The following is a 14,533-nucleotide window of genomic DNA, read 5'->3' on the forward strand; positions in this document are numbered from 1 at the left end:
TCATGGCAATCTATCCAATAGTTGCTGAGATATTTCAGTCTGGACCAAAGTGGTGGACCAACAGGCCAACATTGCCATCCCTAAAGCCATGCTGCTAGTAGACCCTAGAATGGGTAAAGCTAGCTAGCAAGATCCTACATTTCCCATAATGCAACCAACAGTATTTTTTCAGTAGACCCCCCCTGCTTGGTTAAATTCACATATCAAACTCCATGCCTATATTTGTAGTCTCCAAGCCCAAGCCGAGAAAACCCTGATCACATCATTAGAGTTAAATTCTAAAACTTGACACAGCCTCTCCAGAGCCACAGAGGATATTATACAACTTTCTAAAATCTGGATTGTACTCCTTCTGAATAGGAAACTAACCTTGATGTGTGACTCTTTAATTCAAATACTTTGCTACATTTTGAAATGCAGCCACTACAAAATTAGAAAATGAATTTATCTGTGGGCGCTCCAGCAGAAAACAGACAGGGGTAAATTACTTTTGGATCAGGCCTGAAAGAAACTAACTATACAAACTGTACACTAGTAAATTCATCCAAAATAGTGGAATTTTTGTGATGGTCATCCTCTTTGTTGTCATTCATGTTGGCTGGCTTTGATGCATGAAACATTAATGTGGAGACATAATTCAGTAAAAAGAATAAAATGTGCAAGTTATAAACGCTGACCCATTCTGTTTGAATGGCATTGGAAAGACAATATGGTACAATGTGTTCTCTTAAAACCAATTAAACTCAAATGTTCCCAGTGTTCCCTTCAAATTTCCCTTCAGTATCTTCAAAATACTGCCATATTATAAGCTGTGTCTGCTTGTATATTTCATGTTTACTTTAATGGCATCCACATTAAATTCACATTGAAAATTTTGCATATCTTGGGCATAATTTTAAATCAACTGTCACTGAATTCAGCCTGTACAGTTCTGGAAACAAACAAAAAAAATCTCCATGAATATGTTGTAATTTTCAGTAAAGTTACTATTTTCAGATTTCTTCTCAGATGTTGCCTTTAAATACTCAAGGTCTGTGTTTATACCTCAAAGCTGAAGTGTTCTTTTTCCAGGAAAGCGTTGTCAAGGCCTGCCTTAGTGCATTTATAAAATTGCTGACTTGGTATGTTTTCGAGCACAGAGAGAGGTAGCAAGGTATTAGAGAAATACTCTGTCTCTTCACTCTACGGAGACTTAAACTAAATTTACTATCTGCAGTGCCTGCCTCACAGCTACACTGTTCTCCCCTCTGAGCAGAGAAGAAGGGAAAGAAAGAGAAAAGAGGGATGAGAGACAGAACCATCCTAATCCCTAACAAGGGAAGTTGAGATAAACTTACCGTGAGTGCTTGTGTGTGTGTCTGTGCATGTAGGTGTGCCTCTACCTCTGTGCTCTTGTTCCCCAGTAGTGCTGTGGCAGTATTAGTGAGACTGTCAGACCCAGACTGCATAGCTGTGGCCTGGATAAACCAGCACAGGAAGAGGTCTCACCTCTAGTTAGTCTCAGCAGGACAGTCTACCAGTTAGGTGACAGAGAACAACTGCTGCTGCTGCTGCTGCTTTCCAGTCAGACACAAACACACACACGCACTCACACTCATCAGATAGACATACATGTACCTGTAGAAAGTGTTGGGTAGTAACAAATTACTGTGTGTGACAGTACTGTGATTACTTGTTTCAACAAGTAGTATAGGGGAATGCAGTTTTCAGTAATTACATTACAGTTTCTAATCCCAGTGAAGCTATGTTACATTTTGTGGGGTCACCTGGTTAACTTCCTTATTGGGAGTTAAATGGAGTGTTTAAATGAGTTTTGTCTCTCTGTGTTCAGTGGAGAGAGTGGTGTGAGACATGCTAGCTTGACACAAGGGCTGTCGTTGCAGCAAGGCAGTTAACCGCCATTAAAAAGAGGGAAAACGCAACTCCTGGTAACTCCAAAGATGTGAAATTTTCATATTGTGTCTCGTTAGCCACAGGTTACGGTTGTGAGGAACGGTCTTCTGAAGTGCTGTGTACAGTCCATGGATGTATTGGCGCTGTCGCTCAGCCTCGCTGTGGCCACACAGTTAAAAATCCGAAAAAATCCCCTGCGGCCCAAAAAGCATTTTCCCTATAGACCACCATTATAAAAGGGACATCTATCAGACTATTGACAGAACACCTCCAACTGCAAAGAAATTCCATTATGACTCTTTCTATTATGCATTTTCAATCCACAAAGGTTTTATATTTGTAAAACTTTCCTTAAGCCTAGAAAAGTGATTTTAAAATCTGTGATGTCATCCCAGAGTAAAGTCTATGGGCTGAGCAGGAACTCACAGGAGAAACACTACTGTGCATATTCAGTGTTGCGCAGTAGTTAGGTAACTTTGGAAACTATTTAAAAATTGTGCATTAGATGTAATATTTTTTCATCCAGATGGTCAGAAGAGTCAGAGAGTGGATTCTGGAAATACTGTATGAACAAAATTTGGCAAATTCTTAAACTTTGCTGCTGGCTAACCAGCCCCCCTCTCTACAGGCGGTACCTGCAGGCAGTGAATCACATCAGCAGCAGAGGGAGGAGGACAGAGGACAAGAGGAAAGACCGCCTGTGCAGAGAGCAGCTGTGCACACGGCCCTTGAGTCAGGTTGTGGTGACAGATGGGTTGAAGTTATATGTTGTGTGTAGATTGTGTTTCATAGACGATCTAGCAACTTGGGTAACGTCAGACAAACTTATGGATCCGTGTGTATGACGAAGTTGAGGAAGTCGGCCTGAGTAACGACGGTAATGAGTAATGTGACTAATTACTTTTGCTGTTCAGTAATTAGAGGAATATAATGACTTCTTCAATTAATAATATTTGATCAGCAATGTCTTAAATAACCTGCCCAACCCTGCCTGTAGATCTTCATACACACTCACACACATACAGCAGCAGAGTGTCTGAATAGCAGGGCAAAGTAGACCGCTGGGAGACACACAAAGAAGTAAAAACACGGGGCAGCTAGCCTCCAGAAACCCTGCCTGCTGGGGAGCACTCAGACAAAAGCAAAAAAATAACCCAAAGCCATTCCCCCGGAACCTCCACTGTTATTATCCTCGCATCTTTACGGAAATGCCATTTCTGCAGGGGAGGACCATGCGGGAGGGATGAAGAAGCAGAACAGAATACCACCCCACTCCCCAACCACCACCACCACCACCTTAAAGCCTAAAAGGCCCATACAATAAATCAGATGATAACTGCAGAAGCCACGCACTCTGCCTTTTGCATCACGCATACACACACTGACATGCACAGAAACAGACTGCCGGTGAAAGCTTCCTTGCATGAACGCAGGCGAGCACACTCAGTTCCTCTCTCACCTCCTACAGTATAAGAATGCCGGCTATCTCCCAGAGGGAAATAATCAGCTTTCTGGCTTTTATCACCCCAACGGAGCTCATCCTTTCCACAGATGGCTTCGATACACTGGCCGTTTCTCACAATAAGATAAAGACACATGCTCCGATTAGTGTGTGGCATGATATGAATTTATTGACTTACTAGGCCAATTACTGCGCATATGGATTAGAGAGCGTTACCTTTCCTCCCTGGCTTTCACCCTTCACCATTTTTCCATCCCTCTCACTGTATCATTTTTATCAATCTTCCTGCACAATCCCCTCCCTCCCCTTTGGTCTTTTCTGCCTGGTAACCGCCTCACCCCTTGACGTCTTCCTTTCCTCTCTTTGTAATCGCGCTGTCTGACCCTGCACCTTTCTCCCCCGTCTCGCTCCGTCTTTCTCTCCTTTCCACGTGACCCTTGACGACCTCCTTCTGTATCTTTCCCCTCTCTGGCGCAATCCTCATCTCATTTCCCTAAATCTCTCCCCATCCCTCCGTGTCTGTGTGCGTTCCCACTGTGATCCGGGTGACATTTCAACAGTCACGCCTGTCACGTTACACAGAGGGGTGCTGTGCCCTCCGTGCACATTCAGGCAACAGAGGTCCCATTAATGTGTGAGTGTAATGCTCATACAAATGGAGGGGAGGGGATGTTCTCATTAATGTACATCCTTTTATTTGAAAATACAAGCTTTGTAAGGCGCGCGTGTGCGCTTCATTGAATATGCAAGAGCAGGAAAAAAAAAAAAAAGATGAGACAGAGGGAAGCGAGAATGAAAGAGCATCTAATTACATGACAGACTTAGCCTCTGGATCTCTGTGATTGAATAGGGCACCCTTTCCTGATATTACTCCACAAAGCTTTCATAATATCCTCCCTCTATCTTTCATGCCCGTCATATTCTCCTCCGCAGCTTTGTGAAGCAATTTGTGTGTGTGTTCAGCCACTTTGGCCCCACCAGGACTGTCAATTCTGGGACATGCTTCTCGCCCTGGTCCCCAGCCTTCCCTGGGCTGTCTGCCTGGGTTATATTAGCCCCCGATATATATTGACCCAGTGAATGAAATGAGGTTCGGGTTGTGTGTTGTGTGTCTCTTTCTTTGTGCGAGTCCACAGGGGGATAACTAGATGTTACTCGCCTGCTGCTGTTGCTGTGCAGTGGATCTTACTTTTTTGGCCAGTGGATAACAAGGTTGACTCTGCTAGAGGAACTCTCAGCTTTCTGCTCTGTCTGGCTAAACAGACAGCGCCTCGACTATGGCAGACTCTGTGGGCGTTCAGCTGCACTCTGATGCTTCTCTCTAGAGAGATTCTTCAGTGTGTCGGTGGATGGTCTGGTGGGTGTGCGCACCGAAAAGGCCTCCACATACATATGCATGTGTAAGTTCTTGGCCACTGAGGAGTTCTACGTTGCAATTATTAGAGAATTACAGCCTGAGGGAAACAGGTACTTTGAAATGTTAAATATTTTCTTACATAAGTACATTATATATTCCAGAAGCAAACTTTTATTCCTTGACAGATGGATTATTTCCTCAGAAAATAGACTTGTGCGCTGACACCTTCCCAGTTTGATCTTGTTCCTACCGGTCCCCTAGCATCCAAACATCTGGAGCATTCGGAAACTGGGACACCAAGTGTCGAATATATATTTTTGCATCTAACTGAGTCAATTCAGAGCAATTACTGAATTTGAACTTATACACTCAGAGTATGAACTTCTTATCGAAATTGTCGTGAACAGGTAATCGTGGCCATACAGCAATGAGCCAACCGCTGCTACAAACAGTTCAAGTAAATCCAAAGTCTTTGCACACAGACATTTGACAGACGAGATTTTAACACTGTTTCATCTTCCATTCCCCATATCTGCTATCAGATCACATATATCTCTGACAGCTATTGCTGTTTTTCTGTGGAACTGGGGCACTTTCTTTTATAAACAGACTGGCAGATTGGATCTAAACCCAACAAGACCTTGCTGGAAAATGCAGCGGGGTGCGTTCATTGTGAAAAATATCAAGGTGACTGATCTGTCTCACGAACGCAGGTCATTTCTGCAGGAACCTGTTATTTGGAATTAATTTCAGCACTGGAACTTCTCGTCACTCACGGCTTGTCAGCCTCCAGTGTTATTTTTCATCTACCTTTAGTTCCTCTTTTCGCAGCAAGACATGACATTTTCCAAACAGACAGGTTTTAATAAAACATTTTGTATCTGCCACAGAAAGGGGGCCACTAAGCCTGGGAAACAGCTAACCTTGTTTTTGTGACAGGCGAGCAAAGCTTTACTGAATATGACAGGGACGATTGCATGAAGAGCCTCAGAGGAAAGCTCTTTATGTTTACTCCTGTGTAGAGTTTTTGCTATTCACAGATTTTCCTGTCTGCATTTCTTGGCCTCTGCCACCTCTCTAGGCTTTTCTCTCTTTTCCTCCATCGCATTTTCTCATTTCTTCTCTCCCTCTTCCGAGAGCCCTCTGGTGTGCTGTCAAAGTCACCCTCGCTGGTCTGAGATGAACACGGTATCCCTGATGTCTATGCAACAACAACAACAACAAAACAAACTCTGCTTATGCCCTACACAGAGACATCAATTTACCCTGATCTGGATTTGGCAGTAATCGCCCAGACTGATGGCCAATCAGAGGCACATCACACACTTGGAGCAAAAATAAATTAAAGTCCATCCGTCCATGCATTTCTTTTCAAAACCAATACCTTTCCAGTGAATGTGTCATGCCTTCTGTTCAAAACAAAACAACCTCAGAAAAGTGTTGGTGTCACAACAGATTTTCTCCTAACAGCGGAAAAGAACAAAAATGATTTTAAAATGGATCACTGAAAGGACAACACAGTTTAAAGGCTTTCTGTGAGTTTCTCTCCTCTTCCCCTACCATCACTAAAGGAAATTTAGAGACTCCAGGGTGTATATAGGTATTGCCACTTTATCTGAGATTGTTTTCGCTCGTGTGTGGCATGCGGGGGAATATTTTATGAGCTTGGACATCTGCAGTAACAGATTTTTTTTTCTTTAGGAATTATTCAGCATGATCTCATATGTAATAGAGGTACATTGCATGATTTCAGACAGAGTGTGTCATTGTGACAAAGACACCTTTAAAACATAAAATATTCTGTCACCACCTGCGCTCAGTTGTTCCACATATAATAAAGAGTGGATCACTACTGTGAGCTGGCTTCTTCTACAATATGAAACTGTTGGCTGTTACGAGGTGAACATGCATTGCCAAACAATGTTTTACACTCAGAAAAAGATGGTTTGTGAGAGAGAGGACCACCACTGTTTACTGCTTTTATTTTTATTGAAAAACTTAGTGGGGATTTCATCTTTTTGCCGTTCAAAAACACCAACAGAGTCATGAGTGTCGACCAGCAGTGGCTGCATTTTTCAGCCTCCAACAACTAATGCTAACTGATAGTTTAAATCACCCTCAGGATCTTTGGATGTTCAGTACTAAGTAGCGACTTCAGTCAGTTTGTGAATTTGTAACATTAGTAAGTCAGACGTGACCGGCAGTTAGCAGTCAGTATTACACTCAGTAGACAACTACATAGCAGTCAACATTAAATCTAATCCTACATTTAAATGCAATAATTATAAGAATGAAAAGGTGATTTAAAGTGTCATAAAAAAAATTAATTTCTATGAGTCTCATGCTTTTGGGGTGAAACACCAGTTTTCATGCCCTCACACTTCCCAAGCGAATTTCACACAGAATAAGAGAAAGCCTCTCCTTAATGAAGAATATAGTTGCAGAGGTTTTGCAGAAACATCAGTACTTATGTTCTGTTTGTATCTACTATTCCCTCCTTTAAGTTTGTTTAATACCTGCAGCCATTACACAGCAGCTTAATTAGAAAATTAAGAAAAACTTCATAAAAGAGGAACCCTTGGGACTATTTACAAATTCTATGCAGGGATGGAGAGGATTCTTCCTGCTATAAATGAATAAGCAGATTGTTCTAAATGCTCTCAGTTGAGAGAAGGGCTGTGAGTGTTTTTACATATTTACCACAGCATCAGTGGAGGTAAATGGAATTTGTTACTAAAAAAAAAAAAAAAAAATCCACAGATAATCCACAGATCCCACAGTTTTCATGCAGATGGTCTCCAACTGAAATAATAATCCCTATGAAACACAGTGAGATCTGTAGAAATTCCATTTACTTCTATTGTTTTGTGTCCATTTGCCTGAACTCTCAGTAAGGAATATCTCAAAACCTGGACACTTAAAAACCACTGCTCACGCTTTTTACTACATTTCTTTTTACATAAAAAGGTGTATGTATTTGTGTCAAAAATTGTATTCATCTTCATGTGCCTGAGATGAGAAGGGAGATTTTGTTTGAGCGAACGACCAACTTGACTAGGACATTACAGCCACGGCTCCAACAGACCGGTTGGATCAGATACGGTCACATTTGGAACGAATGGGAGAAATGTCAAGTCTGGATTCAGAATATCAATGAGATTCTGAGTGTAGGCTAGTCTATACCAAAAGGACACAGACAAAGATCATGTAGGATAACTTAGTGTGTCTGAAGACCTTTTCTAACTTAACCCCTTGGCTACTTTACATCTCCATGGCTTAACGCAGGTATTTCTTTTTTAACGGCAAACACACAATTCAATGTGAGGGATATAATTTCCCCAGTGTGTGCTCATTTTCTGGCTGAATGATATAGCCAAGTGTTTCCTCACCTCCTGAGCTACCCACATGCACTTGCAGAAAAAAGACATGTTAGCATATCACTTAGGTTCAAAAGACAGTTTAGGGAAATAGCAATAGGCTTGTACAGTGTGCATTAGTTGGCTAAACCACTCATTCAAAAGTGTACTTGAGTGGTTTGAGTAATGTGGTCCTTAAGCCCTTGAGTGGTTAGTAGGTAGAGGAATAAAAGGTGAGACTCTTAAGGTTCTTTTCCTCTTTATATGAGCTCATAGGAAGGGTTGAAGTGTGCGGTGAGCGTTCACCAATGAAATACATCACTCCTGCAGACGGCCCGGCGCAGATCAAAGTGCGGCGGCTGCTGGGAGGTTTCAAAGAGCAGCCGTCATCTCATTACATTCACAACTTTCATGTGAAATGTTGATGAAACAGACTGTCTTACCCCTGTCTTTCCATCACTCACTAGATACACTGACAGTTACATTAATTTACCCTGTGAACTACATTTTAGGTATTCAAAAAGCGTTCTCACTGTCTCGTAATACTAGAACCAATCACTGGCTACGTTTAAATACACACAGAAATGCTGTGAGTTAAACAACACTGGTTTAGTCACTGACTATATAATTTGACAACCTCCTGAAATAATTCTATTTACATGAGAGAACTGTAGTGATCAAAAGTCATACAAAATATATATTTCATAGTAAAAGGAAGGAAGGAGAGAGTGTATAGCATTAGCTATGGGTTAAGTTTTGCATTTTGGTTTGTAGTTTTAGACTTTGCAATACTTCACACATCCACCTACTCTTAAAGGGGACATATCAGGTACATTTACAGGTCTATCTATTTTTAATCTATTTAATTCCATTTTTGAATTTAATATCTTTGCATGATTTACAGTTAAAAAAAAAAACCTCCATATTTATCTTATACTGGCCTTCAGTTCAGCCTCTCTCTGAAACAGGCTATTTTCACTCCTGTCTCTTTAAAGTCCCCCCTCCTGAAGAGCCCACTCTGTTCTGATTGGCCAGTTCTCGGAAGCTATCCCTCGGCAGACATCCACTGGCTCCAGAGGCTACGTCAACAAACCACAGTAGTAGGATTTCACTCTTTTTTCTAATTTTTGCTTGAAATTTCAACTTCTCAAATACATTCGTACATGTTCGAGCTGGAATCTGATCCGAAATATGAGAGTGGACAATGCATGGAAAAATCTCAGCAACAAAGGCTACGGAACAGATGGCCATTAATGAGTAAATATGCACAACGAGCCAACGTCAACTCGTCAGCAACCTGCTAGGAACCCTTTGTGTTCCTAGCAGGTTGAAGTCCTGGCTTTTGACTTGCAGGGAGCATTTCTACATATGTTAACCTCAAGTTTTGGAATTTTGACCATGTTTAACATAGATATCTGACATCATATCAATAACAGAAAATCTCTCTCTTATTTAGCTCTCATATAATAATATCACTACAGCTTCACCTGCACTGCAACTGCAAACCTATCTAAAGACAGCACGTTATACATGTCTTGCAACATGTATAACATGAACTTTGTCTCTTCCAGGTGTCTTGACTTTTCCCAACTATGTATAGAAACTATACATGCACTCGACCTTGATATACAATAACACAGTGAAATGGAAACCTTCACCAGTTGATTGCTGTTCATGAAATGTCACCAAGGTCTAATAGTGCTTGCATAAGAGTTTTAACTGCATTATAATTACATTTTCAATGTGCACATAACTGCTTATTTAGAAGCCAGTCTTTCCATGATTATTAGCAAAAAACATCTTGACATTTAAAGCTAAGGAGTAATTTCTGACAAGGTTCTGCACTCTCAAAACAGGTGTTTCCAAAATGTTTACTGACTAACAAAATAGCAGCATGTACAAAAGAAACTAGAAAAAGAACAAAAGGGGAAAATTGGAGGTTTGGCCTGTGATGCTTTTGATTTACAGTACAGGTGTAGAAAATCCATTCATGCATAGCTGGCTGGAAAGGTGAGAGAAAACTCTTGCAGGTCCATGTTGATGAAGAGAAACTGTTTTTGTGAAAGGGAAAGACAAAGCCAGACTGCAGCTGAAAGCCCATACATGTAGACTATTCATCTCAATACACTGTTCTCACAGGAGTGTTTCCTATACCAGTCTATAGTTGACTGTAGAGAAACAAGACCATCTCTAAAAAGTGTGCTGGGCTGACTAACAGCAAAGACAAGTCCTCAACAGTAGAAGGATTCGTTTTTCTTACAAAGTTATAAGCAAATACAAGCAAATATTAAAGTTTCTAAATAAGCACTATCTAAAATATTAGTATGCTAAAGTAGCCTTCCTGTAGAATATTTACCAAAATGTTTTGTTGGCATCCCCAAATAGTGGAAACATGCTGTATGTAACATAGCCAATGTAGTCAAGTTGCAGATTGTAGCTTAGCAGCTTTAAAAAGTAACTTTTGGTAACTCTTGCTTCTGCTTTTTTCAATTAATTATTGATACCACTGTAGATACCATGAGATGTAACTTGGGTTTCACCACTAAAGTCAACAGTTCCTATATTATTCCTATATTAAAATATTTAAGGCCAATTGTCAATTTTTTCTTCACAATTTCTCATTTATCACTATATGAAAGACTATAGATGTCTTGAGAATCATTTCATGTATATTTCCATTGAATTCATTAGGATTTGCTGTCTTTAAAAATGTATTTCTGTGATACTAAATATTACGTACCTATTAACTCTTCCTTTTTTTTCATATGTAACACTGTGAGCAGTAGTGGTGCAATGGATCATAGTTGATCCATGATCAGTACGGATCGCCCCCCCACAGTTCGGCATGCTTGTAAACCGCGGATTAATTGCAAAATTTAATGTCTCATTTAAGACAAAGTAAACAAACTGCTGTAAGTACAAGTCATGGACAGACAGCGTGTCGCTAACAGGGATTTTGAAGAACAACGACCAAACCAGCATTGAACGGGTCCGCAGTGACATCTGCAGGTACGTTTACCTGCTGTTTAATGTGCTGCAGCTGAGCAACTAATTAGCTACGTAGCTGCTAACTCACGTTAGCGGTGCACTTTTCCCTGGTGAATGTTTGTTTGGTGGCTTGTTCAACAAACTAAGCTGCAGGACAAGACGTGTGTTCATGTTTGTAAGTTATCATCAAGTTTTGATGATGTGGACACAGACTGTTGTTTCATTCACTACCATGTTTAAAAGAGGAAGGTATCAGGCCTCATATAGCAGTTTAATTTAACAATTGAGCATTGAGCATTTTATATATTTTAAGATTTTATTTAAACATTGGACATCTTGAATATTGGTTTTATTTAAGACCATGGGCAAAAGTTGCTTGCTGTAAATGTTTTACAGAATGTATGGAAAGCAAAGTTTTATTACCCCCCCACCTCTAGTGAGCCGCTTGCTTGTGTCTCTTTTCTTGCTGTTCTTTCATCTGGAGCAGCTAACTAGCAACCCTTTCCCAGAGGCTGAATTGCTAACACAGGCAATTTTTGGCAAGGTGTTAGCCCATGAGAGGATGGGATCAATTGGGGCCAGAGTGACCCAGGCCACCTATATGGGGCCCCTGGCTAATTTGTCCCCAACACTAAAGACACCTAACAGTCCCTGCTCCTCACCCTTGACCTCCCCCTGACCCTCTTACTGTGGTGACAGTTAGCAGCAATTTCTTTCACCTTACCTGCCTGGACTGCCTTTTCTTCTCCTCTTATTTTTCTTGGTTCAGTCTGTTGCCAGTTGGATCATGACCTCAAGACACCATTCTGAATATAGATGAAGAAAACTGTAGAAGTGGCAGTATTCTCTGAGAGTCAAGCATAGAACACACACACAAGTAGAGCAGAACATATTTAGAGTGCAGTTATTTTTTATGAATTTTGTGACATGTCTGACATCAAGGTTCACTTTGTGGCCTGTGTGTAAAATTGCATGACCTCTCCTTGACCTCCTGGTCTGAACATAATCTCAAATTCTGATTTGTTAAAGATTTGTGTGATCTGTTGAGTTTCTACATTGTTGCTATAACGTTGACTGGCATATCCTGACCTCTCCTGAGAATTTAGAAATTCTCCATCTGCAACACAGCTGGAGACAATGAAATGTTGCCAGATGTGGGCTGAATAAAATAGAATAGGCAAAATGTTTCTTATTTTTCCTCTTGAATGTCTAAAGGTACGTTCATATTTGACATGAAGCCAATTTTTTTTGTTTAGTTCGTTCGAATGCGATTACTGGACCGCTGTCTGCGTAGTCTCTGTTTATTTGCCACAAATAGCTTCTTTTTCCAGCTAAAAAAAGGGGTAGCAAACTAGCAATGTCCACACTATCTAACTATCAAACACAAGCTGTGTGAGTGGACTAAACCTGAACATGTTTCAAATTCAAAACTTACCAGGAACTTAATGTCTTTATATTTTCCTCCAGTTTCTCTCCTTTTTCTTCTTGTCTGTCGAGTCATGAAGCTTCAGGATATTAACACAAATCTTTTGTTCAAGTTGAAACATTTTTAACTCCCGCAGACGAATCTTCACCTTAGTAGAGCAAAATCCATTCCACTGACTTTGTTTGTGCCTCCTCGAAAATAAGCTTTATGTTCAGTCTAGACATATTTAGCCTGCTGTCTCGTCTCCAAGTCAACAGGACAAGATTTAGCTGCAGAACATCTGATTCTGTGTATTAATGAAATACAGACTGTAAGGCTTTTTTTCTGGTATATAATTCCAAGGACACTTTCCTTGCAATTTCCCATCAGCCAGTCATATTTCCTCTTTTTCAGACCCAGTCATCTATCTGCATGACCTCCAGCCAGGCCTGACCTTGTGAGCAAAATTACAGAAAAGCACCAGTGTGTGTTGATGAAAAAGGAGCATATATTTGAAGATAGCGTATTAATGATGTGACAGGCACTAATTCAAACTGAAATTCTCACAAATATGCACACACAGACACTGTCTCACACACACATACACACTCAGTGAGACTCCTGGGAACGATGGATCTTGATTAAGTGTGGGGAAGAAGGGAGATGGGGGGGAGCAGAAGACGACGCGTCAGAGTCGTTTAACGTAAAGTTATGACACTTTTATGAGACCTGCTTTGGAAATTGGCAAGTACAGTACACAAACACACACACTAACACCCTCAAATACACACAAACAGAGGCAGGTATGTCTGGCTCAACAACAAATTCCTTTACACAGCACATAACAGGCTACAAACCAAGCATACTGATAGGTGCTAAGCCATCTTTTCCTGTACAGTTGTGTCTGCTGTAACAGATCTCCCTCCTGTCTCTCAGTCAATTTCTGATCCTCTCTTGATGGAATGACCTTGGACCACGGACTCCACTATTTTTTAAGCTTCATTTTGGTGACTGTCAGCATGTGTGTGTGTGTGTGTGTGTGTGTGTGTAGGTGTCCGTGTGAGCATAGGAATGCCCACGTGTCCTAGCCTGTCGTGATTCCAGGAGGAAAAAAAAAAAAATAGAGGCAATCCTTTGTGCTTTGCTTTTTGTGCAAATAGTTGGAAGCTCCCATGCTTTTGTCCTGCGACGCATTCGGAGTCTGTCAATCAATAGCCTCCAATTACGAATATAATACACTCAATTGACTCGACGGGCGGGCGGCTAGATTGCAGCGTGGAAAGCTATTAAAGGGGTGCGGCGTGGCGTGCAGAGAGGCGAGCTCCTTGAGTTGTGTGTATGTGTGCGGGCGAGGGGGGCAGACAGGGCTGAATGGAGGACGCTGTCAGGAACTAATAGCTTTGGGATGTAGTGCTGGGCTGTGTGTGTACAGCAATCTCGCTCTGTCTTAAGGAGGATGCGAGGTGGAGGTGGGGTGGGGAGTGGATGGTACTGATGAGACAGGGAGGGTTTCTGCACATGGGATGGTTTGGGGATTGGACCATTTGCATGTATGTCGTATCACTTTTGTGTGTGCGTACATTTGACAACGTAGTGGCGTCCCTGTGCCCCGCCAGCCGCCCAAACCAGCTCCACCACCATCCGCAGACTGCTACATGATAAAGTGACTTCTCCAAGATTGAGAGCAACCACTGCTGTGATACACCTTTGTCAAGAGAAGACAGGCATTAAAAAAAAAAAAAAGGGAGTGAGGATAAAGAGGACTCCGGAGATAACTAAAGCATTTGAGAGACAGGTGCAATATAGAGGAAGAAGAGGAGAGTACGGTGTGGGAGGAAGCAACACAGGGGGGGTGTTAGAAATGAAGGAGGAAGATCTGAGGAAATGACAGAGAAAGAAAGGCAGAGATAGGGTACTGGACAGCTATTTATTCTCATAAATATCACCACAATCTTTTGGCAAGGCTATGAAATTCTCTAAAAAAGAGAATCAGGGAGACAAGCAGCAATAATGGAGGGAAAAACAGAGACAGACTGAGACAGACATCGAGAGACATACTTTGAGATAATGAG

The 14,533-nt window shown here is 41.3% G+C and overlaps 1 long non-coding RNA gene across 1 annotated transcript; it reads right to left on the reverse strand.

Annotated features, from left to right (window-relative positions):
* Positions 1-9,501: 9,501 nt before the first annotated feature.
* On the reverse strand, positions 9,502-13,504 carry LOC121913126. The gene is made up of 3 exons (XR_006100214.1): positions 12,492-13,504; positions 11,781-11,862; positions 9,502-10,119 (listed from the first exon to the last, which is right to left on the reverse strand). It is a non-coding gene; the product is annotated as an uncharacterized LOC121913126 (long non-coding RNA).
* Between the last annotated feature and the right edge of the window lie 1,029 nt (positions 13,505-14,533).

The sequence above is a fragment of the Thunnus maccoyii genome, chromosome 15, assembly GCF_910596095.1.
Source record: "Thunnus maccoyii chromosome 15, fThuMac1.1, whole genome shotgun sequence".
In the NCBI taxonomy this organism is placed as follows: domain Eukaryota; kingdom Metazoa; phylum Chordata; class Actinopteri; order Scombriformes; family Scombridae; genus Thunnus; species Thunnus maccoyii.